This window comes from Pristiophorus japonicus, unplaced genomic scaffold (genome assembly GCF_044704955.1).
Source record: "Pristiophorus japonicus isolate sPriJap1 unplaced genomic scaffold, sPriJap1.hap1 HAP1_SCAFFOLD_565, whole genome shotgun sequence".
Classification (NCBI taxonomy): Eukaryota; Metazoa; Chordata; class Chondrichthyes; family Pristiophoridae; genus Pristiophorus; species Pristiophorus japonicus.
This window is the reverse complement of record NW_027254473.1, coordinates 6,676-30,586: the sequence shown is the minus strand read 5'-3', so window position 1 is coordinate 30,586 and position 23,911 is coordinate 6,676. Positions and strand designations below refer to the sequence as shown.

The 23,911-nt window shown below is 55.3% G+C and overlaps 1 long non-coding RNA gene across 2 annotated transcripts; it reads left to right on the top strand.

Moving 5' to 3' along the window:
• The first annotated feature begins 614 nt into the window (after positions 1 to 614).
• LOC139254646 (uncharacterized) lies at positions 615 to 22,254 on the top strand. Of its 2 annotated transcripts, none has more exons than XR_011592033.1 (5): positions 615 to 837; positions 15,897 to 15,998; positions 18,707 to 18,752; positions 21,060 to 21,156; positions 22,146 to 22,254. It is a non-coding gene; the product is annotated as an uncharacterized lncRNA (long non-coding RNA). The 2 variants fall into 2 exon arrangements; XR_011592034.1 differs by lacking the exon at positions 615 to 837 and adding an exon at positions 13,548 to 13,614.
• Positions 22,255 to 23,911: the final 1,657 nt, after the last annotated feature.

Below are 23,911 nucleotides of genomic sequence, written 5' to 3'. Positions count from 1 at the left end.
ACAAAGAATTCTGTTCCCAGATGCGCATTAACCAGCAGCTGCATTGTGCCTACCGACCCAAAGCTGCGGGACTAGTTGAACGTGCTAATCAAACTCTTAAAACCAAGCTTTCAAAACTGGTAGCATCAACCGGACTCAATTGGCTCAAACTCCTTCCCATAGCCCTATTCCAGATCCGAACTACTCCCACCGGCAAGGCTAGACTGACCCCCGCTGAGGTAATTTATGGTAGACCCCTTAGGACCCCATGGAATCAGAATGTCCCCTCTACTGTCCAATTCCAGCACATGACTGAGGAAATGACCACCTATGTTCTTTCCCTGACTCAGGCTCTGCGAATAGCCCACAACCAGGTTCGAGATGCTCACCGCGACCTCCCAGTTTTACCCGAATTGTCCCTCGTGGCACCAGGGAAGTATGTCCTGATTAAGAAATGGATTCGGAAGGGATTAGAGCCACGATGGGAGGGGCCTTTTCAGGTGTTACTCACTACTCCCACTGCAGCTAAGGTTGAGGGGAGAAGTGCCTGAGTTCACCTGCACCACTGCAAGCTCACCACCCTTTAACGAACCTATTTTACTGGTTGTCCTAACCCCTGTTTCTGTTCCAGACTTCCTCTTCTCCATAGCTGAATAAGGTCCTTCCTAGGAGCGTCCCGACTAACCGAGTGGGTCCCGAGGAGAACAGTTTGAATCCCTGCCCGTAGTGATAGACAACCAGCTACACCGACGGTGACCTGAGAAGAGAGGCGAGAAAACCGAGCTCTTTGAATCAGCAAAATATTCGGACTATTTATCCTTGTCCATAGAGACGCTACAAGAAACATTTTGTTCTCAAGTAATTGTTAACCTAGAGCGATAAGATGAAACTGTGTCTGTGTGCCACAGTCTGTATAGTAGTGTTGGTGTACGTCCAGTGCAGTGCGTGGGAAGCGAGACTGAAGCGAGAGCTCCATGTAAACACCTTTTTGTATATGTCTTATGTTTATGCGCGAAATGGGAACTTTTCTAGTTGCTGGGTGTGCTCACATATCTCTATACATTCCAAAGGGGGAATTCCTTTGCGCCCCGTTCCACTGACCCTAACTGAGACTGTCAGATGGCTTCTGAGCCAGACTAGCATGAGAGGAGGGGGGCCAATGCAAATACGAAAGATGAAAGGCGGGTTAAGAGAGGGATCACGGAGAGCAGGAGGAGCATCATACCGTTACCGTGTGGACAACCACGGGGACGTCACCGAGTGGGAGAGTGCTGGGTACCCCAGTAGTCAAACGTTCCAGGGATGGTACCAACCACCCTATGACCATAAAAAGGAACCCCCATTCTTAGTCCTGACCAATACCTCGGAGATTGGGAGGCCAACCGGGACCATGTTTAACCCGGAATGACACCAACAGAAAGGGACATATCATAGGGTACAGCGATTGCCCACACAACCTCAACATCACAACAGGCGCACGAGTCACTATCCTCTCTCACCTTCCGAATAAAACAGGTGGAGGTCTGTGGGCCCAGTCTTGGGACCCCAACACAATATATAAAAAGGCAGCGTATAACGGCACGTATTTTGTGTGCGGGCATAGGGCATATCCCTGGTTACCTAGGCGATGGACAGGGTCCTGCTATTTGGGATATGTGGTGCCATTTGTGCGGAAAACACGTACCCTGGTGGAAGCACATGCCTCCAGCCGACACAGGCGAGCCCTCACCCCCGCCGAAAGGTTCTTTGGGGTCATGATGGTCCCATTCGGGATAGGACGCACCAAGGATGAAGTACAGAACCTAGAGAGGGTATTGGAACAGATAGCTAACTATACTGCTGATGCTCTGGAAGACATCACGGCCGAAATGGTAGCAATACGGACCGTGGCATTACAAAACCGAATGGCCCTCGATTATCTGTTAGCTGAGAAAGGGGGAACGTGTGCCCTGATAGGATCTGAATGTTGCACTTACATTCCCGATAATTCAGAAAACATAGCTACCAGTGCCACGTGCTAGTCAGAGTAGGAATCGCAGGATAGCTCAGATGAATACGTGGCTTGAGCAGTGGTGCAGCAGGGAGGGATTCAAATTCCTGGGGCATTGGAACCGGTTCTGGGGGAGGTGGGACCAGTACAATCCGGACGGTCTGCACCTGGGCAGGACCAGAACCAATGTCCTCGGGGGGGGTGTTTGCTAATGCTGTTGGGGAGGAGTTAAACTAATATGGCAGGGGGATGGGAACCAATGCAGGGAGATAGAGGGAAACAAAAAGGAGGCAAAAACAAAAGACAGAAAGGAGATGAGGAAAAGTGGAGGTCAGAGAAACCCAAGGCAAAGAACAAAAAGGGCCATTGTACAGCAAAATTCTAAAAGGACAGAGGGTGTTAAAAAAGCAAGCCTAAAGGCTTTGTGTCTTAATGCAAGGAGTATCCGCAATAAGGTGGATGAATTAACTGTGCAAATAGATGTTAACAAATATGATGTGATTGGGATTACGGAGACGTGGCTCCAGGATGATCAGGGCTGGGAACTCAACATCCAGGGGTATTCAACATTCAGGAAGGATAGAATAAAAGGAAAAGGAGGGGGGGTAGCATTGTTGGTTAAGGAGGAGATTAAGGCAATAGATAGGAAGGACATTAGCTTGGATGATGTGGAATCTATATGGGTAGAGCTGCAGAACACCAAAGGGCAAAAAACGTTAGTGGGAGTTGTGTACAGACCTCCAAACAGTAGTAGTGATGTTGGGGAGGGCATCAAACAGGAAATTAGGGGTGCGTGCAATAAAGGTGCAGCAGTTATAATGGGTGACTTTAATATGCACATAGATTGGGCTAGCCAAACTGGAAGCAATACGGTGGAGGAGGATTTCCTGGAGTGCATAAGGGATGGTTTTTTAGACCAATATGTCGAGGAACCAACTAGGGGGGAGGCCATCTTAGACTGGGTGTTATGTAATGAGAGAGGATTAATTAGCAATCTCGTTGTGCGAGGCCCCTTGGGGAAGAGTGACCATAATATGGTGGAATTCTGCATTGGGATGGAGAATGAAACAGTTAATTCAGAGACCATGGTCCAGAACTTAAAGAAGGGTAACTTTGAAGGTATGAGGCGTGAATTGGCTAGGATAGATTGGCGAATGATACTTAAGGGGTTGACTGTGGATGGGCAATGGCAGACATTTAGAGACCGCATGGATGAACTACAACAATTGTACATTCCTGTCTGGCATAAAAATAAAAAAGGGAAGGTGGCTCAACCGTGGCTATCAAGGGAAATCAGGGATAGTATTAAAACCAAGGAAGTGGCATACAAATTGGCCAGAAATAGCAGCGAACCTGGGGACTGGGAGAAATTTAGAACTCAGCAGAGGAGGATAAAGAGTTTGATTAGGGCAGGGTAAATGGAGTATGAGAAGAAGCTTGCAGGGAACATTAAGACGGATTGCAAAAGTTCTATAGATATGTAAAGAGAAAAAGGTTAGTAAAGACAAACGTAGGTCCCCTGCAGTCAGAATCAGGGGAAGTCATAACGGGGACCAATTGAACAAGTACTTTGGTTTGGTATTCACGAAGGAGGACACGAACAACCTTCCGGTTATAAAAGGGGTCAGGGGGTCTAGTAAGGAGGAGGAACTGAGGGAAATCCTTATTAGCTGGGAAATTGTGTTGGGGAAATTGATGGGATTGAAGGCTGATAAATCCCCAGGGCCTGATGGACTGCATCCCAGAGTACTTAAGGAGGTGGCCTTGGAAATAGTGGATGCGTTGACAGTCATTTTCCAACATTCCATTGACTCTGGATCAGTTCCTATGGAGTGGAGGGTAGCCAATGTAACCCCACTTTTTAAAAAAGGAGGGAGAGAGAAAACGGGGAATTATAGACCGGTCAGCCTGACATCGGTAGTGGGTAAAATGATGGAATCAATTATTAAGGATGTCATAGCAGTGCATTTGGAAAGAGGTGACATGATAGGTCCAAGTCAGCATGGATTTGTGAAAGGGAAATCATGCTTGACAAATCTTCTGGAATTTTTTGAGGATGTTTCCAGTAGAATGGACAAGGGAGAACCAGTTGATGTGGTATATTTGGACTTTCAGAAGGCGTTCGACAAGGTCCCACACAAGAGATTAATGTGCAAAGTTAGAGCACATGGGATTTGGGGTAGTGTACTGACATGGATTGAGAACTGGTTGTCAGACAGGAAGCAAAGAGTAGGAGTAAATGGGGTCTTTTCAGAATGGCAGGCAGTGACTAGTGGGGTACCGCAAGGTTCTGTGCTGGGGCCCCAGCTGTTTACACTGTACATTAATGATTTAGATGAGGGGATTAAATGTAGTATCTCCAAATTTGCGAATGACACTAAGTTGGGTGGCAGTGTGAGCTGCGAGGAGGATGCTGTGAGGCTGCAGAGCGACTTGGATAGGTTAGGTGAGTGGGCAAATGCATGGCAGATGAAGTATAATGTGGATAAATGTGAGGTTATCCACTTTGGTGGTAAAAACAGAGAGACAGACTATTATCTGAATGGTGACAGATTAGGAAAAGGGGAGGTGCAAAGAGACCTGGGTGTCATGGTACATCAGTCATTGAAGGTTGGCATGCAGGTGCAGCAGGCGGTTAAGAAAGCAAATGGCATGTTGGCCTTCATAGCAAGGGGATTTGAGTACAGGGGCAGGGAGGTGTTGCTACAGTTGTACAGGGCATTGGTGAGGCCACACCTGGAGTATTGTGTACAGTTTTGGTCTCCTAACCTGAGGAAGGACATTCTTGCTATTGAGGGAGTGCAGCGAAGGTTCACCAGACTGATTCCCGGGATGGCGGGACTGACCTATCAAGAAAGACTGGATCAACTGGGCTTGTATTCACTGGAGTTCAGAAGAATGAGAGGGGTCCTCATAGAAACATTTAAAATTCTGACGGGGTTAGACAGGTTAGATGCAGGAAGAATGTTCCCAATGTTGGGGAAGTCCAGAACCAGAGGTCACAGTCTAAGGATAAGGGGTAAGCCATTTAGGACCGAGATGCGGAGGAACTTCTTCACCCAGAGAGTGGTGAACCTGTGGAATTCTCTATCACAGAAAGTTGTTGAGGCCAATTCATTAAATATATTCAAAAAGGAGTTAGATGAGGTCCTTACTACTAGGGGGATCAAGGGGTATGGCGAGAAAGCAGGAATGGGGTACTGAAGTTGAATGTTCAGCCATGAACTCATTGAATGGCGGTGCAGGCTAGAAGGGCCGAATGGTTACTCCTGCACCTATTTTTCTATGTTTCTATGTTTCTATAACCAATCTCGCTGATCACATAAGAAGGGAGGTAAAGAAGTTATCCACGCTAGCAGGAGGATCTAGCTGGTTTGATTGGCTATTAGGTGGATCCTGGGGATCCTATCTAATGCATGGGGCAATTATTCTCATCGTAGTAATAATTACCTGTTGCTTGATTATTGGTTGCTTTAACCTTTATTGTAAAGTCATGATGGCAAGATTAGAAAACCCTCTTGTGGCCATGGGCTCCCGGGTTATGATCCAGAAAACTAAAGACCAACTCGACAAGGAGGATCAGGAAAGAGAGTGCGAACGGCTGAATGCGATACTTCTGGAATAATCCTAAAGATTATCATGGAATGATAAAAGGGGCGAATGAGAATGTGCGAAAATGTATAGCAATGGAGACAGTGAAGTGAACAAAGGAATCATGGAAGGATAACCAAAAGAATGTCAGACTGCAAATGTTACAACATTGGCACAAATAGCAGACTTGTTCAAGGTCTTGGTTACTAGTCACGCCAGTAAAATTGTCGCAATAACAAGCAATGGGTGAATAGCTCTTTGTGCAAAACAGTTGTTATTACACATAACCACTTGCCCGTATCTAATTGGGCAAGGAAGGCCAGGTGTCGGCTCATGAGTGGACAAAGGGAAGGAGGGATCACAAAAGGATAGGGTGAACTGAATGTCCCTCAATTGTATTACGTACCGAAAGTGTATAACCGTTGCGCCCCTACATTGTAACGGGGCTCGCCCCTACATTGTAACGGGGCTTGTCCGAGGAAAGTGAGCGCACTCTGAGGGAGAGCGTTCCTTTGTTCTGATAAGTCCCGGCCGGTGAAACAATGAATAAAGTCTGCTTTGTTATAAGCTGCTTCGGTGTTCGAGTCAGTGTATTCGCTGAACCAGATTGAGGGAAAAAGAATCCGTATTAACACATGTATATGCGGGTGGGTCTATGTATTGTTTGGGGGGGGGTTCTGTGTATATGTGGTTTGTGTCTTTATGCGAGGGGGCAGTCCATGTAAATGCGGGGGGGGTCTGTGTATATGAGGCGATCTGTATATGCAGGGGGTCTGTGTATATGCGGGGGTGGGGGGGTCCGTGTATATGTGGGGGGCATGTATGTGCGGGGGGTCAGTGTATGTGCGGGGGGTTGGGGAGGCCAGATGTGCGGGGGGTCCGTGTATGTGCGGGAGGTGCACGTATATGCGGGAGGGTCCGTGTATATATATATATATATATATATATGGGGGCATTCTGTCTATATGCGGGGTGGTGTGTGTATATGTGGGCTGGGTGGTCTCTGTATATGCAGGGGGGGGTCTGTATATACGGGGTGTGGATGTATATGCGTGAGGTCTGTATATACGGGGGGATCTGTGTATTGTCCGGGGGGGTTCTTGTGTATTGTGCGGAGGTCTGTGTATATGCGGGTGGTCTGCATATATGAGAGAGGTCTGCATATATGCGGGGAGGGGTCTGTATTTTGGAGGGTGCTCCATGTATATGCAGGGGGGGGGTCCGTGTATATGCGGGGGGGCGGGGTCTGTGTATGTGCGGGGTGACTGTGTATTGTGCAGGTGGTCTGTGTAATGTGCGGGGGGGGTTCTGTGTATATGCAGTTTGTCTCTATATGCGGGAGGATCCGTGTATATACAGGGGGCCATGTATATGCGGGGGGGGGGGGGAAGCTGTATGCAGGGGGGATCTGTGTATATGCGGGGGGTGTCTATATACGGAGGATCTCTAGATGCAGGGTGGCATGTGTGCATGTGGGAGGGATCTGTGTATATGCGGGAGGGGTCTGTATGTGCGGGGGTGTCTGTGTTTATGCGGGGGTCTATTTTTATGCGGGGGGGGGCCTTGTGTATATGCCAGGGGTCTGCATATGCTGGTGGGGTCTGTTTTTATGCGGGGGGGGGCCTTGTGTTTATGCGGGGGGGGGCCTTGTGTATATGCCAGGGGTCTGCATATGCTGGTGGGGTCTGTGTTTATGCGGGGGTGCCTGTGCATATGCCAGGGGTCTGCATATGCTGGTGGGGTCTGTGTTTATGCGGGGGTGCCTGTGCATATGCCAGGGGTCAGCATATGCTGGTGGGGTCTGTGCATATTCGGGGCTGGGCTATGTATTGTGTGGGGTGTCTGTATATGCGGGAGGGTCTGTGTATATGAGGATATCTGTATATGCGGGGCGTCCGTGTATTCTGCGGGGGCCTGTGTATATGCGAGGGGGCCTGTGTCTATGCGGGAAGGGGTCCGTGTATCTGCGGGGGATCCGTGTACATGTGGGGGGCCATGTATATGCGAGGGGTCTGTGTGCGCGGGCAGGCGTGTATATGTGGGGGATCTGAGTATATGCGGGGGGTCTGCATATATCCGGTGTGGGGGTTTGTATATGCGGGGGGTGTCTGTGTATATGCGGGGCGTCTATATATGCGAGGGGGTCTATGTACATGCGAGCGGGGATGTGTATATGCGGGGGTGGTCTTTGTATATGCGGGGCTGGTCTTTGTATATACGGGGGATCTATATGCGGGGCGAGTGTGCATATGTGGGAAGGGGGGTCTGTGTATATGCGGGATGGGAGGTCTGTGTATATGGGGTCGGGGTTCTGTGTATATGTGGGGGAGGACTGTGTATATACGGGGTGCCTGTGTTTATGCGGGTGAGGGTCTGTGTATATGTGGGGGTCTATATACGGTATGTCTGTATATGCGTGACGTCTGTATATACGGGGGATCTGAGTATTGTGCGGGGGTTCTGTGTATTGTGCGGGATGGGGGATCTATGCAAATACGGGGGTGGGGGGTCTGTTGATGCGGGGTGCCTATATGCTAGGGGGTCCGTGTATATGCGAGTGGGGTCTGTATATATGCGAGTGGGGTCTGTGTATATGCGTGGGATGTGTGTATATGTGGGGAGGGGTCTGTATTGTGCGGGGATGTCCATGTGTATGCGGGGGTGGGTTCTGTGTATTGTGCGGGGGGTCTGTGTATCGTGTGGGGTGGTCTGTGTATATGCGGTTTGTCTGTATATGCGAGGGGCCTATGTATATGCGGGCGGGGGCCGTGTATATGCGGGGGATCTGTATATATCCGGGGGTGCTGTATATGCGGGGAGGTGTGTGTATATGTGGGGGGGTCCGTGTATATGCGGGGGGTCTGTGTATTGTGCAGAGGGTCTGTGAACATGCGGGGTGTCTGTGTTTATGCAGGGGGGGGGCCTGTGCATATTCGGGGGATCTATGTATTGTGTGGGGTGTCTGTATATGCGGGGGGTCTGTGTATATGAGGAGATCTGTATATGCCGGGGGGGTCTGTAAATGTGTGGGGGATCTGTGTATATGTGGGGGGTCCATGTATTGTGCGGGAGGTCCGTGTATATGCTGGGTGTCCATGTATAAGCGTGAGGTCTGTATATATACAGGGGTCTGTATATGCGGGGTAGTCTATGTATTGTGCAGAGGGTCTGTGTACATGCGGGGGTCTGTATAAAGGGGGCTATGTATATGCAGAGGATCTGTGTATATGCTAGGGTCGGTGTTTGTGCGAGAGGTCTGTATTTTGTGGGGTGTTCTTGTATATATGGGAGGTCTGCGTATATGCGGGGTGTTCTGTATATTGTCCGGGGGTCCGTGTATATACAGGAAGTCTGTATATGTGCGGGGAGGGTCTGTGTATTGTGCAGAGGATTTGTGAACATGCGGGGGCTCTGTATATGCGGTGGTTGGTGTTTGTGCGGGTTGTCCGTGTATATGCGGGTTGTCCGTGTACATAAGGGAGGTCTGTGTATATATGGGAGGTCTGTGTGTGCGGGGGGTCTGTGTATTGTGTGGGTAATCTGTATTATGCGGGGGGGGGGGGGTCTGTGTATTGTGCAGGGGCTCTGTATATGCGAGTGGGTCTGTATATGCGGGAGGTCTGTGTAGATGCGGGGTAGTCTGTATTGTGCGGTTGGTTTGAATATATGCAGGGGTCTGTATATTGTGCAGGGGCTCTGTGTATATGCGAGTGGGTTTGTGTATATGCGGGGTCTCTGTTTATATGCGGGGTCTGTGTATATGCGAGGGGGTCTGTGTATATGCGAGGGGAGGCGTGTGTATTGTGCAGAGGGTCTGTTTATATGCAGAGGTCAGAGTTTGTGCTGGAGGTCCGTGTATATACGGGGTGTCCGTGTATATATGAGAAGTCTGTATATGCAGGTAGTCTGTGTATACACGGGGCGTCTGTATATACGGGGGGGTCTGTATATTGTGCGAGGGCTCTTTGTATATGCGGGAGGTCTGTGTATATGCAGGTGGTCAGTATTGTGCGGGGATCTGTGTATATACAGGTGGTCCGTGTATGTGCGGGGTGGTCCCTGTGTATGCAGGGGAGAGTCCGTGTATGTGCGAGGGGTCCGTGTATATGCGGGGGAGGTCTTTGTATATGTGGAGGGGTCTGTGTATTGTGTGGGGGCTCTGCGTATATGCGAGTGGATTTGTTTATATGCGGGGGGTCTGTATTGTGCAGGGGCTCTGTATGTGTGGGGGTCTACGTATATGCGGGGGGTCTGCATATAGAAACATAGAAAATAGGTGCAGGAGCAGGCCATTCAGCCCTTCTAGCCTACACCGCCATTCAATGAGTTCATGGCTGAACATGAAACTTCAGTACCCCCTTCCTGCTTTCTCGCCATACCCCTTGATCCCCTGAGTAGTAAGGACTTCATTCAACTCCCTTTTGAACATATTTAGTGAACCGGCCCCAACAACTTTCTGTGGCAGAGAATTCCACAGGCTCACCACTCTCTGGGTGAAGAAGTCTCTCCTCATCTCGGTCCTAAATGGCTTACCCCTTATCCTTAGACTGTGACCCCTGGTTCTGGACTTCCCCAACATTGAGAACATTCTTCCTGCATCTAACCTGTCTAAACCCGTCAGAATTTTAAACGTTTCTATGAGGTCCCCTCTCATTCTTCTGAACTCCAGTGAATACAAGCCCAGTTGATCCAGTCTTTCTTGATAGGTCAGTCCCACCATCACGGGAATCAGTCTGGTGAATCTTCGCTGCACTCCCTCAATAGCAAGAATGTCCTTCCTCAAGTTAGGAGACCAAAACTGTACACAATACTCCAGGTGTGGCCTCACCAAGGCCCTGTACAACTGTAGCAACACCTCCCTGCCCCTGTACTCAAATCCCCTCGCTATGAAGGCCAACATGCCATTTGCTTTCTTAACCGCCTGCTGTACCTGCATGCCAACCTTCAATGACTGATGTACCATGACACCCAGGTCTCGTTGCACCTTCCCTTTTCAAATCTGTCACCATTCAGATAATAGTCTGTCTCTCTGTTTTTACCACCAAAGTGGATAATCTCACATTTATCCACATTATACTTCATCTGCCATGCATTTGCCCACTCACCTAACCTATCCAAGTCACTCTGCAGCCTCATAGCATCCTCCTCGCAGCTCACACTGCCACCCAACTTAGTGTCATCCGCAAATTTGGAGATACTACATTTAATCCCCTCATCTAAATCATTAATGTACAGTGTAAACAGCTGGGGCCCCAGCACAGAACCTTGCGGTACCCCACTAGTCACTGCCTGCCATTCTGAAAAGTCCCCATTTACTCCTACTCTTTGCTTCCTGTCTGACAACCAGTTCTCAATCCACGTCAGCACACTACCCCCAATCCCATGTGCTTTAACTTTGCACATTAATCTCTTGTGTGGGACCTTGTCGAAAGCCTTCTGAAAGTCCAAATATACCACATCAACTGGTTCTCCTTTGTCCACTTTACTGGAAATATCCTCAAAAAATTCCAGAAGATTTGTCAAGCATGATTTCCCCTTCACAAATCCATGCTGACTTGGACCTATCATGTCACCTCTTTCCAAATGCACTGCTATGACATCCTTAATAATTGATTCCATCATTTTACCCACTACTGAGGTCAGGCTGACCAGTCTATAATTCCCTGTTTTCTCTCTCCCTCCTTTTTTAAAAAGTGGGGTTACATTGGCTACCCTCCACTCCATAGGAACTGATCCAGAGTCAATGGAATGTTGGAAAATGACTGTCAATGCATCCGCTATTTCCAAGGCCACCTCCTTAAGTACTCTGGAATGCAGTCCATCAGGCCCTGGGGATTTATCGGCCTTCAATCCCATCAATTTCCCCAACACAATTTCCCGACTAATAAAGATTTCCCTCAGTTCCTCCTCCTTACTAGACCCTCTGACCCCTTTTATATCCGGAAGGTTGTTTGTGTCCTCCTTAGTGAATACTGAACCAAAGTACTTGTTCAATTGGTCTGCCATTTCTTTGTTCCCCGTTATGACTTCCCCTGATTCTGACTGCAGGGGACCTACGTTTGTCTTTACTAACCTTTTTCTCTTTACATACCTATAGAAACTTTTGCAATCCGCCTTAATGTTCCCTGCAAGCTTCTTCTCGTACTCCATTTTCCCTGCCCTAATCAAACCCTTTGTCCTCCTCTGCTGAGTTCTAAATTTCTCCCAATCCCCAGGTTCGCTGCTATTTCTGGCCAATTTGTATGCCACCTCCTTGGCTTTAATACTATCCTTGATAGCCACGGTTGAGCCACCTTCCCTTTTTTATTTTTACGCCAGACAGGAATGTACAATTGTAATTCATCCATGCGGTCTCTAAATGTCTGCCATTGCCCATCCACAGTCAACCCCTTAAGTATCATTCGCCAATCTATCCTAGCCAATTCACGCCTCATACCTTCAAAGTTACCCTTCTTTAAGTTCTGGACCATGGTCTCTGAATTAACTGTTTCATTCTCCATCCTAATGCAGAATTCCACCATATTATGGTCACTCTTCCCCAAGGGGCCTCGCACAATGAGATTGCTAATTAGTCCTCTCTCATTACACAACACCCAGTCTAAGATGGCCTCCCCCCTAGTTGGTTCCTCGACATATTGGTCTAGAAAACCATCCCTTATGCACTCCAGGAAATCCTCCTCCACCGTATTGCTTCCAGTTTGGCTAGCCCAATCTATGTGCATATTAAAGTCACCCATTATAACTGCTGCACCTTTATTGCATGCACCCCTAATTTCCTGTTTGATGCCCTCCCCAACATCACTACTACTGTTTGGAGGTCTGTACACAACTCCCACTAAGGTTTTTTTGCCCTTTGGTGTTCTGCAGCTCTACCCATATAGAGCTGGGTATATATCAAGCTAATGTCTTTCCTAACTATTGCATTAATCTCCTCTTTAACCAGCAATGCTACCCCACCTCCTTTTCCTTTTATTCTATCCTTCCTGAATGTTGAATACCCCTGGATGTTGAGTTCCCAGCCCTGATCATCCTGGAGCCACGTCTCCGTAATCCCAATCACATCATATTTGTTAACATCTATTTGCACAGTTAATTCATCCACCTTATTGCGGATACTCCTTGCATTAAGACACAAAGCCTTCAGGCTTGTTTTTTTAACACCCTTTGTCCTTTTAGAATTCTGCCGCACAGTGGCCCTTCCTGTTCCCCGCCCCGGGCCTCTCCGCCCCCCACCCCCCCCTCCATCTCCCCTCTGTCTCCTGCCTCTGCCTCCCTTTTGTCTCCCTCTGTCTCCCTGCATTGGTTCCCATCCCCCTGCCATATTAGTTTAACTCCTCCCCAACAGCACTAGCAAACACTCCCCCTAGGACATTGGTTCCGCTCCTGCCCAGGTGCAGACCATCCGGTTTGTACTGATCCCACCTCCCCCAGAACCGGTTCCATTGCCCCAGGAATTTGAATCCCTCCCTGCTGCACCACTCCTCAAGCCACGTATTCATCTGCGCTATCCTGCGATTCCTACTCTGACTAACACGTGGCACTGGTAGCAATCCCGAGATTACTACTTTTGAGGTCCTACTTTTTAATTTAGCTCCTAGCTGCTTAAATTCGTTTCGTAGGACCTCATCCCTTTTTTTTACCTATGTCGTTGGTACCAATGTGCACCACGACAACTGGCTGTTCTCCCTCCCATTTCAGAATGTCCTGCACCCGCTCCGAGACATCCTTGACCCTTGCACCAGGGAGGCAACATACCATCCTGGAGTCTCGGTTGCGGCCGCAGAAACGCCTATCTATTCCCCTCACCATTGAATCCCTTATCACTATCGCGCTCCCACTCTTTTTCTTGCCCTCCTGTGCAGCAGAGCCAGCCACGGTGCCATGAACTTGGCTGCTGCTGCCCTCCCCTGATGAGTCATCCCCCTCAACAGTACTCAAATCGGTGTATCTGTTTTGCAGGGGGATGACCGCAGGGGACCCCTGCACTACCTTCCTTGCACTGCTCTTCCTGCTGGTCTTCCATTCCCTATCTGGCTGTGGACCCTTCTCCTGCGGTAAGACCAACTCACTACACGTGATACTCACGTCATTCTCAGCATCGTGGATGCTCCAGAGTGAATCCACCCTCGGCTCCAATTCCGCAACGCGGACCATCAGGAGCTCGAGGCGGATACACTTCCCGCAGATGTAGTCGTCAGGGACACCGGAAGTGTCCCTGAGTTCCCACATGGTACAGGAGGAGCATATCACGTGACCGAGCTCTCCTGCCATGCCTTAACCCTTAGATACCCTTAAATTGGTAATAACAATGTTACAGTTCACTTACTGATATAAAAAAGAAAAAGGAAAGCTACTCACCAATCACCAGCCAATCACTTACCCCATTGGCTGTGACGTCACCTTTTGATTCCTTTCTACTTCTATTTTGCTTTCTCTCCCGCTGTAGCTGCACCGGGCCTTTTATAGGCTGCTCCGACACTGCTCCCGCTGGGCCTTTTATAGGCTGCTCCGACACTGCTCCCGCTGGGCCTTTTATAGGCCTCTCCGACACTGCTCCCGCTGGGCCTTTTATAGGCTGCTCCGACACTGCTCCCGCTGGGCCTTTTATAGGCTGCTCCGACACTGCTCCCGCTGGGCCTTTTATAGGCCTCTCCGACACTGCTCCCGCTGGGCCTTTTATAGGCCACTCCGACACTGCTCCCGCTGGGCCTTTTATAGGCTGCTCCGACACTGCTCCCGCTGGGCCTTTTATAGGCCTCTCCGACACTGCTCCCGCTGGGCCTTTTATAGGCTGCTCCGACACTGCTCCCGCTGGGCCTTTTATAGGCCTCTCCGACACTGCTCCCGCTGGGCCTTTTATAGGCCGCTCCGACACTGCTCCCGCTGGGCTTTTATAGGCTGCTCCGACACTGCTCCCGCTGGGCCTTTTATAGGCCGCTCCGACACTGCTCCCGCTGGGCCTTTTATAGGCCGCTCCGACACTGCTCCCGCTGGGCCTTTTATAGGCCGCTCCGACACTGCTCCCGCTGGGCCTTTTATAGGCCGCTCCGACACTGCTCCCGCTGGGCCTTTTATAGGCCGCTCCGACACTGCTCCCGCTGGGCCTTTTATAGGCCGCTCCGACACTGCTCCCGCTGGGCCTTTTATAGGCCGCTCCGACACTGCTCCCGCTGGGCCTTTTATAGGCCGCTCCGACACTGCTCCCGCTGGGCCTTTATAGGCTGCTCCGACACTGCTCCCGCTGGGCCTTTTATAGGCTGCTCCGACACTGCTCCCGCTGGGCCTTTTATAGGCTGCTCCGACACTGCTCCCGCTGGGCCTTTTATAGGCTGCTCCGACACTGCTCCCGCTGGGCCTTTATAGGCTGCTCCGACACTGCTCCCGCTGGGCCTTTTATAGGCTGCTCCGACACTGCTCCCGCTGGGCCTTTTATAGGCTGCTCCGACACTGCTCCCGCTGGGCCTTTTATAGGCTGCTCCGACACTGCTCCCGCTGGGCCTTTTATAGGCTGCTCCGACACTGCTCCCGCTGGGCCTTTATAGGCCGCTCCGACACTGCTCCCGCTGGGCCTTTATAGGCTGCTCCGACACTGCTCCCGCTGGGCCTTTTATAGGCTGCTCCGACACTGCTCCCGCTGGGCCTTTTATAGGCTGCTCCGACACTGCTCCCGCTGGGCCTTTTATAGGCCGCTCCGACACTGCTCCCGCTGGGCCTTTATAGGCCGCTCCGACACTGACTCTCGAGCTCCCGCTGGGTCTTTTATAGGCTGCTCCGACACTGACTCTCGAGCTCCCGCTGGGCCTTTTATAGGCCGCTCCGACACTGTTCCCGCCTCTCCCCAACTATTGTGTGGGGGGGCTGTGTAAATGCTGCGGGGGTCTGTGTATTGTGCGGGGAGGTCCGTCTATTGTGCGGGGAGACTGTATATGCGTCGGGTCTATGTATTGTGCAGTTGGTTTGCGTATTGTGTGGGGGGGTCTGCATATTGTCCAGTGGGGCTGCATACTGTGCGGGGTGGGTTCTGTGTATATGCGAGAGGGTCTGTATATATTTTACGAGGGGTCTGTTTATATGCGGGTGGGGCTGTGTATATTTTACAATGGATCTGTATCTGTGGGAGAGGTCTGTGTATATGCTGGGGTGTCTGTATTTTACGCGGGGTCTGTATATGCAGGGGAGTCTGTGTATATGTGGGGGGTCTGTGTATATTTTACATGAGGTCTGCGTATATGCGGGGGGGGGGTCTGTCTATATTTTACGAGGGGTCTGCGTATATTTTACGAGGGGTCTGTGTATATACGAGGCGAGTCTGACTGCTCTTCTCTCTCCCTGATAGAAATGGCAGGACATTATTAAGGAGGTCAAATTTCTGCAAAATCTTCGGCATCCCAACACCATCGAGTACAAAGGCTGCTATCTCCGGGAACACACGGCGTGGGTAGGTACAGGGGGCAGAGAGAGGGCCTGATCCCGACCCCGACCCCGACACAGACACCTCCCACCCCCCTCCCCCGGCCCGGGCAATCCACCTCCACCCTCTTTCCCCCCCCCCCCCCCCCCCAACAATCCCCATCCACCTCCACCCATCCCCCATCGACCCCCCCCCCCCAACAATCCCCATCCACCTCCACCCATCCCCCATCGACCCCCCCCCCCAACAATCCCCATCCACCTCCACCCATCCCCCATCGACCCCCCCCCCCAACAATCCCCATCCACCTCCACCCATCCCCCATCGACCCCCCCCCCCAACAATCCCCATCCACCTCCACCATCCCCCATCGACCCCCCCCCAACAATCCCCATCCACCTCCACCCACCCCCATCGACCTCCCCCCCAACAATCCCCATCCCCCATCGACCCCCCCCCCCGCAACAATCCCCATCCACCTCCACCCTCTCCCCCCCCCAACAATCCCCATCCACCTCCCCCCCCCCCCCAACAATCCCCATCCACCTCCACCCTCCCCCCCAACAATCCCCATCCACCTCCACCCATCCCCCATCGACCCCCCCCCAACAATCCCCATCCACCTCCACCCTCCCCCCCAACAATCCCCATCCACCTCCACCCATCCCCCATCGACCCCCCCCCCAACAATCCCCATCCACCTCCACCCACCCCCCATCGACCCCCCCCAACAATCCCCATCCACCTCCACCCATCCCCCATCGACCCCCCCCAACAATCCCCATCCACCTCCCCCCCCCACCATCGACCCCCCCCCCCCCAACAATCCCCATCCACCTCCACCCACCCCCCATCGACCCCCCCCCCCAACAATCCCCATCCACCTCCCCCCCCCCCCCAACAATCCCCATCCACCTCCACCCTCCCCCCCAACAATCCCCATCCACCTCCACCCATCCCCCATCGACCCCCCCCCCAACAATCCCCATCCACCTCCACCCTCCCCCCCAACAATCCCCATCCACCTCCACCCATCCCCCATCGACCCCCCCCCCAACAATCCCCATCCACCTCCACCCTCCCCCCCAACAATCCCCATCCACCTCCACCCATCCCCCATCGACTCCCCCCCCAACAATCCCCATCCACCTCCACCCACCCCCCATCGACCCCCCCCAACAATCCCCATCCACCTCCACCCATCCCCCATCGACCCCCCCCAACAATCCCCATCCACCTCCACCCATCCCCCATCGACCCCCCCCCCCCAACAATCCCCATCCACCTCCACCCATCCCCCATCGACCCCCCCCCCCCCCCAACAATCCCCATCCACCTCCACCCATCCCCCATCGACCCCCCCCCCAACAATCCCCATCCACCTCCCCCCCCCAACAATCCCCATCCACCTCCCCCCCCCCAACAATCCCCATCCACCTCCCCCCCCCAACAATCCCCATCCACCTCCACCCATCCCCCATCGACCCCCCCCCCAACAATCCCCATCCACCTCCACCCCCCCCCCCAACAATCCCCATCCACCTCCCCCCCCCAACAATCCCCATCCACCTCCACCCCCCCCCCAACAATCCCCATCCACCTCCCCCCCCCAACAATCCCCATCCACCTCCACCCATCCCCCATCGACCCCCCCCCCAACAATCCCCATCCACCTCCCCCCCCCAACAATCCCCATCCACCTCCACCCATCCCCCATCGACCCCCCCCCCAACAATCCCCATCCACCTCCACCCATCCCCCATCGACCCCCCCCCCCAACAATCCCCATCCACCTCCACCCTCCCCCCCAACAATCCCCATCCACCTCCACCCATCCCCCATCGACCCCCCCCCCCCAACAATCCCCTCCACCTCCACCCATCCCCCATCGACCCCCCCCCCAACAATCCCCATCCACCTCCACCCATCCCCCCCAACAATCCCCATCCACCTCCACCCATCCCCCATCGACCCCCCCCCCCCAACAATCCCCATCCACCTCCACCCATCCCCCATCGACCCCAGCCCAAGCAGAAGAACATAGGTATTGGAGCAGGAGTCGGCCGTTCAGCCCCTCGAGCCTGCTCCACCATTTAATGAGATCACGGCTGATCTTCATCCTCCACGCCACTTTCCCGCCCAATCCCCATATCCCTCCATTCCCCGAGAGTCCAAACATTTCTCGATCTGAGCCCTGAATATACTCAATGACTGAGCCTCCATAGTCCTCTGGGGCAGAGAATTACAGAGTCTCACCCCCCCCTGAGTGAAGAAATTTCTCCCCCTCTCAGTCCTAAATGGCCGAGCCCTTATCTTGAGACTGTGCCCCAGCCCGGGGGAAACACCCTCCCTGCATCTACCCTGTCAACCCTCCTCACAATCTCATGTTTCAATCAGATCCCCTCTCATTCTTCTAATCTCCAGACAGGACAGGCCCAATCTACACAGCCTTCCCTCGGACAACCCTCACATCCATGGAATCAATCAAGGTGCACTATATATCCTTTCTCAGACCAAACCTGTACGCAGTGCTCTAGTTGTGGGCTCACCAGGGCCCTGCACAACTGCAGCAAGACTTCCTGACTCTTATACTGCATCCCCCTTGCAATAAAGGTCAACATAAATGATTTGGCCCCTGTCTGGACCCCCTGACCACTCTCCGACACCTGAGCCCTAACCTGTGTACCTCGCTGTCTCCTGTCCAGCCTCAGCCCTGATATTTTTCTCTCTTTCAGCTGGTAATGGAATACTGTCTGGGATCTGCCTCCGACCTTCTGGAGGGTGAGTACATGTGTTCATCCCGCTGTCCCCTGAACCACTAACCACCCCTCGCCCACTGTCCAGTCCTCCACCGCCCCCTGACCCTCACCCGCTGCCCCCGGCCCTCGCACACTGACCCTCACCCACTGCCCCCGGCCCTCGCACACTGTCCAGTCCCCCACCGCCCCCTGACCCTCACCCGCTGCCCCCGGCCCTCGAACACTGACCCTCACCCACTGCCCCCGGCCCTCGCCCACTGTCCAGTCCCCCACCGCCCCCTGACCCTCACCCACTACCCCCGGCCCTCGCACACTGACCCTCACCCACTGACCCAATGATCATCGCCCACTGTCCCAATGATCATCGCCCACTGTCCAGTCCCCCACCGCCCCCTGACCCTCACCCACTGCCCCCGGCCCTCGCACACTGACCCTCACCCACTGCCCCCGGCCCTCGCCCACTACCCCCGGCCCTCGCCCACTGACCCAATGATCATCGCCCACTATCCCAATGATCATCGCTCACTGTCCAGTCCCCCACCGCCCCCTGACCCTCGCCCACTGACCCAATGATCATCGCCCACTGTCCCAATGATCATCGCCCACTGTCCAGTCCCCCACCGCCCCCGACCCTCGCCCACTGACCCAATGATCATCGCCCACTGACCCAATGATCCTCGCCCACTGATCAGTCCCCCACCGCCCCCTGACCCTCACCCATTGACCCTCGCCCACTGACCCAATGATCATTGCCCACTGACCCAATGATCCTCACCCACTGTCCAGTCCCCCACCGTTCCCTGACCCTCGCCCACTGACCCAATGATCATTGCCCACTGACCCAATGATCCTCACCCACTGTCCAGTCCCCCACCGCCCCCTGACCCTCGCCCACTGTCCACTGACCCAGTGCCCACTGACTCAGGACCCACTGACTCAGGACCCACTGACTCAGGACCCACTGACTCAGGACCCACTGACTCAAGATCCACTGACCGAGGAACCACTGACCCCTGACCCACTGACCCAGCACCCATGACCCATTGACCCATGACCCATTGACCCATGACCCATTGACCCAGGACCCATTGACCCAGGACACATTGACCCAGGACCGACTGACCCAGGACCGACTGACCCAGGACCGACTGACCCAGGACCCACTGACCCTGGACTGACTGACCCAGGACCCACTGACCCTGGACCCACTGACCCTGGACCCACTGACCCTGGACCCACTGACCCTGGACCCACTGACCCTGGACCCACTGACCCTGGACCCACTGACCCAGGACCCACTGACCCAGGACCCACTGACCCAGGACCGACTGACCCAGGACCGACTGACCCAGGACCGACTGACCCAGGACCCACTGACCCTGGACCCACTGACCCTGGACCCACTGACCCTGGACCCACTGACCCGGGACCCACTGACCCGGGACCCACTGACCCGGGACCCACTGACCCGGGACCCACTGACCCGGGACCCACTGACCCAGGACCGACTGACCCAGGACCCACTGACCCTGGACCCACTGACCCAGGACCGACTGACCCAGGACCGACTGACCCTGGACCGACTGACCCTGGACCGACTGACCCTGGACCGACTGACCCTGGACCCACTGACCCTGGACCCACTGACCCACTGACCCTGGACCCACTGACCCTGGACCCACTGACCCACTGACCCTGGACCCACTGACCCAGTGATGACCCAGAGACCCACTGACCCAGCACCCACTGACCCAGAGACCCACTGACCCTGGACCCACTGACCCTGGACCCACTGACCCTGGACCCACTGACCCAGTGATGACCCAGAGACCCACTGACCCTGGACCCACTGACCCTGGACCCACTGACCCTGGACCCACTGACCCACTGACCCACTGACCCAGAGACCCACTGACCCAGGACCCACTGACCCACTCACCCTTGTCCCAAGCCCGCTCAGTGACTATTGGCCCTCGCCATTTGACCCAAACCCACAGGGCCCGCTCAGTGACCACTGACCTTCACCCTCTGACCCTCGGCCCCAAGCCAAACCCTCAGAGCCCCCTCACTGCCCAGTCCGTCACCGTCCATTGACGGTCCATTGAGGGACCGGTGTCTGTGTATGTGTCTGGGTTTCGGGGCCCGACGTCTGGGTGTCTGGGCCCGATGTGTGAGTGTCTGGCCCGGTGCCTGTGCCCAGTGTCTGGTTGTCTGGCCTGCTGTCTAGGCCCGGTGTCTGGGCCCGGTGTCTGGGTGTCTGGGCCCGGTGTCTGGGCCGAGTGCCTGGGTGTCTGGGCCACCATCTGACGCTGCTCTCCTCGTGTTGCAGTTCACAGGAAGCCGCTACAAGAAATAGAGATTGCCGCCATTACCCATGGAGCACTGCAGGGCTTGGCGTACTTACACTCACACAACATGATCCACAGGTGAGTGTGGGGTCTGGGGCCAGACTGCCCGGGGTGGGGGGGGTTAAACATCCAGAGGGTGGGCAGCTGGAATCGGACATCCTCACAGGGTCAGACAGCCTTGGAGAGTCGGTGCCCCGTGGGGGGAACCTGTACCCCGGGGAGAGTCGGTGCCCCGTGGGGGAGACCTGTACCCCGGGGAGAGTCAGTGCCCCGTGGGGGGAACCTGTACCCCGGGGAGAGTCGGTGCCCCGTGGGGGAGACCCGTACCCCGGGGAGATTCGGTGCCCCGTGGGAGGGACCCCTACCCCGGGGAGAGTCGGTGCCCCGTGGGGGAGACCCGTACCCCGGGGAGAGTCGGTGCCCCGTGGGGGAGACCCGTACCCTGGGGAGATTCGGTGCCCCGTGGGGGGAACCTGTACCCCGGGGAGAGTTGGTGCCCCGTGGGGGAGACCCGTACCCCGGGGAGAGTCAGTGCCCCGTGGGGGGAACCTGTACCCCGGGGAGAGTCGGTGCCCCGTGGGGGAGACCCGTACCCCGGGGAGATTCGGTGCCCCGTGGGAGGGACCCCTACCCCGGGGAGAGTCGGTGCCACGTGGGGGAACCTGTACCCCGGGGAGAGTCGGTGCCCCGTGGGGGAGACCCGTACCCCGGGGAGATTCGGTGCCCCGTGGGAGGGACCCCTACCCCGGGGAGAGTCGGTGCCACGTGGGGAACCTGTACCCCGGGGAGAGTCGGTGCCCCGTGGGGGAGACCCGTACCCCGGGGAGATTCGGTGCCCCGTGGGGGAGACCCGTAACCCGGGGAGAGTCGGTGCCCCGTGGGGGAGACCCATACCCTGGGGAGAGTCGGTGCCCCGTGGGAGGGACCCGTACCCCGGGGAGAGTCGGTGCCCCGTGGGAGGGACCCGTACCCCGGGGAGAGTCGGTGCTCCGTGGGAGGGACCCCGGGGAGAGTCGGTGTCCCGAGGGACCACAATGTATTACATGCTCCCTCCTGCTCCCCTGTAGGGATGTGAAGGCCGGGAATGTCCTGCTAACAGAGCCGGGACAAGTGAAATTGGCGGATTTCGGATCGGCGTCCATCATAGCTCCCGCAAATTCCTTCGTGGGGACGCCATATTGGTACGTACCATCATTGGCATAAGGGGAGGGATAATTCTATCACTTGCTCTCTCACTACCCCATCTCTCGCTCCCTCCGCCCTTTCTCTCTCCCTCCTCCTCATTCTCCCCCACCTCGCTCCTTCCCCCACCTCGCTCCTTCCCCCTCTGGCTCCTTCCCCTCTGGCTCCTGCCCCCTCTGGCTCCTTCCCCCTCTCGCTCCCTCCCCCTCTCTCGCTCCCTCCCCCTCTCTCTCGCTCCCTCCCCCTCTCTCTCGCTCCCCCCCCCCCTCTCTCTCGCTCCCTCCCCCTCTCTCTCGCTCCCTCCCCCTCTCTCTCGCTCCCACCCCCTCTCTCTCGCTCCCTCCCCCTCTCTCTCGCTCCCTCCCCCTCTCTCTCGCTCCCTCCCCCTCTCTCGCTCCCTCCCCCTCTCTCTCGCTCCCTCCCCCTCTCTCGCTCCCTCCCCCTCTCTCTCGCTCCCTCCCCCTCTCTCTCGCTCCCTCCCCCTCTCTCTCGCTCCCTCCCCCTCTCTCTCGCTCCCTCCCCCTCTCTCTCGCTCCCTCCCCCTCTCTCTCGCACCCTCCCCCTCTCTCTCGCACCCTCCCCCTCTCTCTCGCACCCTCCCCCTCTCTCTCGCTCCCTCCCCCTCTCTCTCGCTCCCTCCCCCTCTCTCTCGCTCCCTCCCCCTCTCTCTCGCTCCCTCCCCCTCTCTCTCGCTCCCTCCCCCCTCTCTCGCTCCCTCCCTCTCTCTCTCGCTCCCTCCCCCCTCTCTCTCGCTCCCTCCCCCTCTCTCTCGCTCCCTCCCCCTCTCTCTCGCTCCCTCCCCCTCGCTCTCGCTCCCTCCCCCTCGCTCTCTCGCCCTCCCCCCTCGCTCTCTCGCCCTCCCCCTTTCTCTCTCGCCCTCTCTCTCGCCCCCCCTCGCCCTCCCCCCCCCGCCCTCGCCCTCCCCCTCCCTCTCTCTCTCTCGCCCTCCCCCTCCCCCTCTCTCTCTCTCCCCCTCTCTCTCCTTCCCCCTCTCTCTCTCCTTCCCCCTCTCTCTCTCCCTTCCCCCTCTCTCTCTCCTTCCCCCTCTCTCTCTCCTTCCCCCTCTCTCTCTCTCCCGCCCCCTCTCCCCCGCCACCTCTTTCCTCCCCCTCTCTCACCCACCCTCTCTCTCCTTCCCCCTCTCTCTCTCTCTCCTTGCCTCTCCCTCCCTCACTCTCTCTCCCTCGCCCTCTTGCTCCCCTCTCTCTCTCCCTGCTCCCTTCTCCCTTCTCTCCTTCCCTCCCATCTCTCTCGCTCCGCTTTCTCTCCCTCCCTCCCTCTCTCGCTCCTTCCTTCCCTCTCTCGCTCACCCCTCGCTCCCTCCCCCCTCGCTCCCCCCCTCGCTCCCTCCCTCCTCGCTCCCTACCTCCTCGCTCCCTCCCTCCTCGCTCTCCCCCCCTCGCTCCCCTCCTCGCTCCCCTCCCCCCTCGCTCCCTCCCCCCCCCCTCCCTCCTTCCCCCTCTCGCTCCTTCCCCCTCTCGCTCCTTTCCCCTCTCGCTCCTTTCCCCTCTCGCTCCTTTCCCCTCTCGCTCCTTCCCCCTCTCGCTCCTTCCCCCTCTCGCTCCCCCTCTCTCTCCCTCTTCCCCCTCTCTCTCGTTCCCCCCCTCTCTCTCGCTCATCCCCCCTCTCGCTTTCTCCCCCTCTCTCGCTC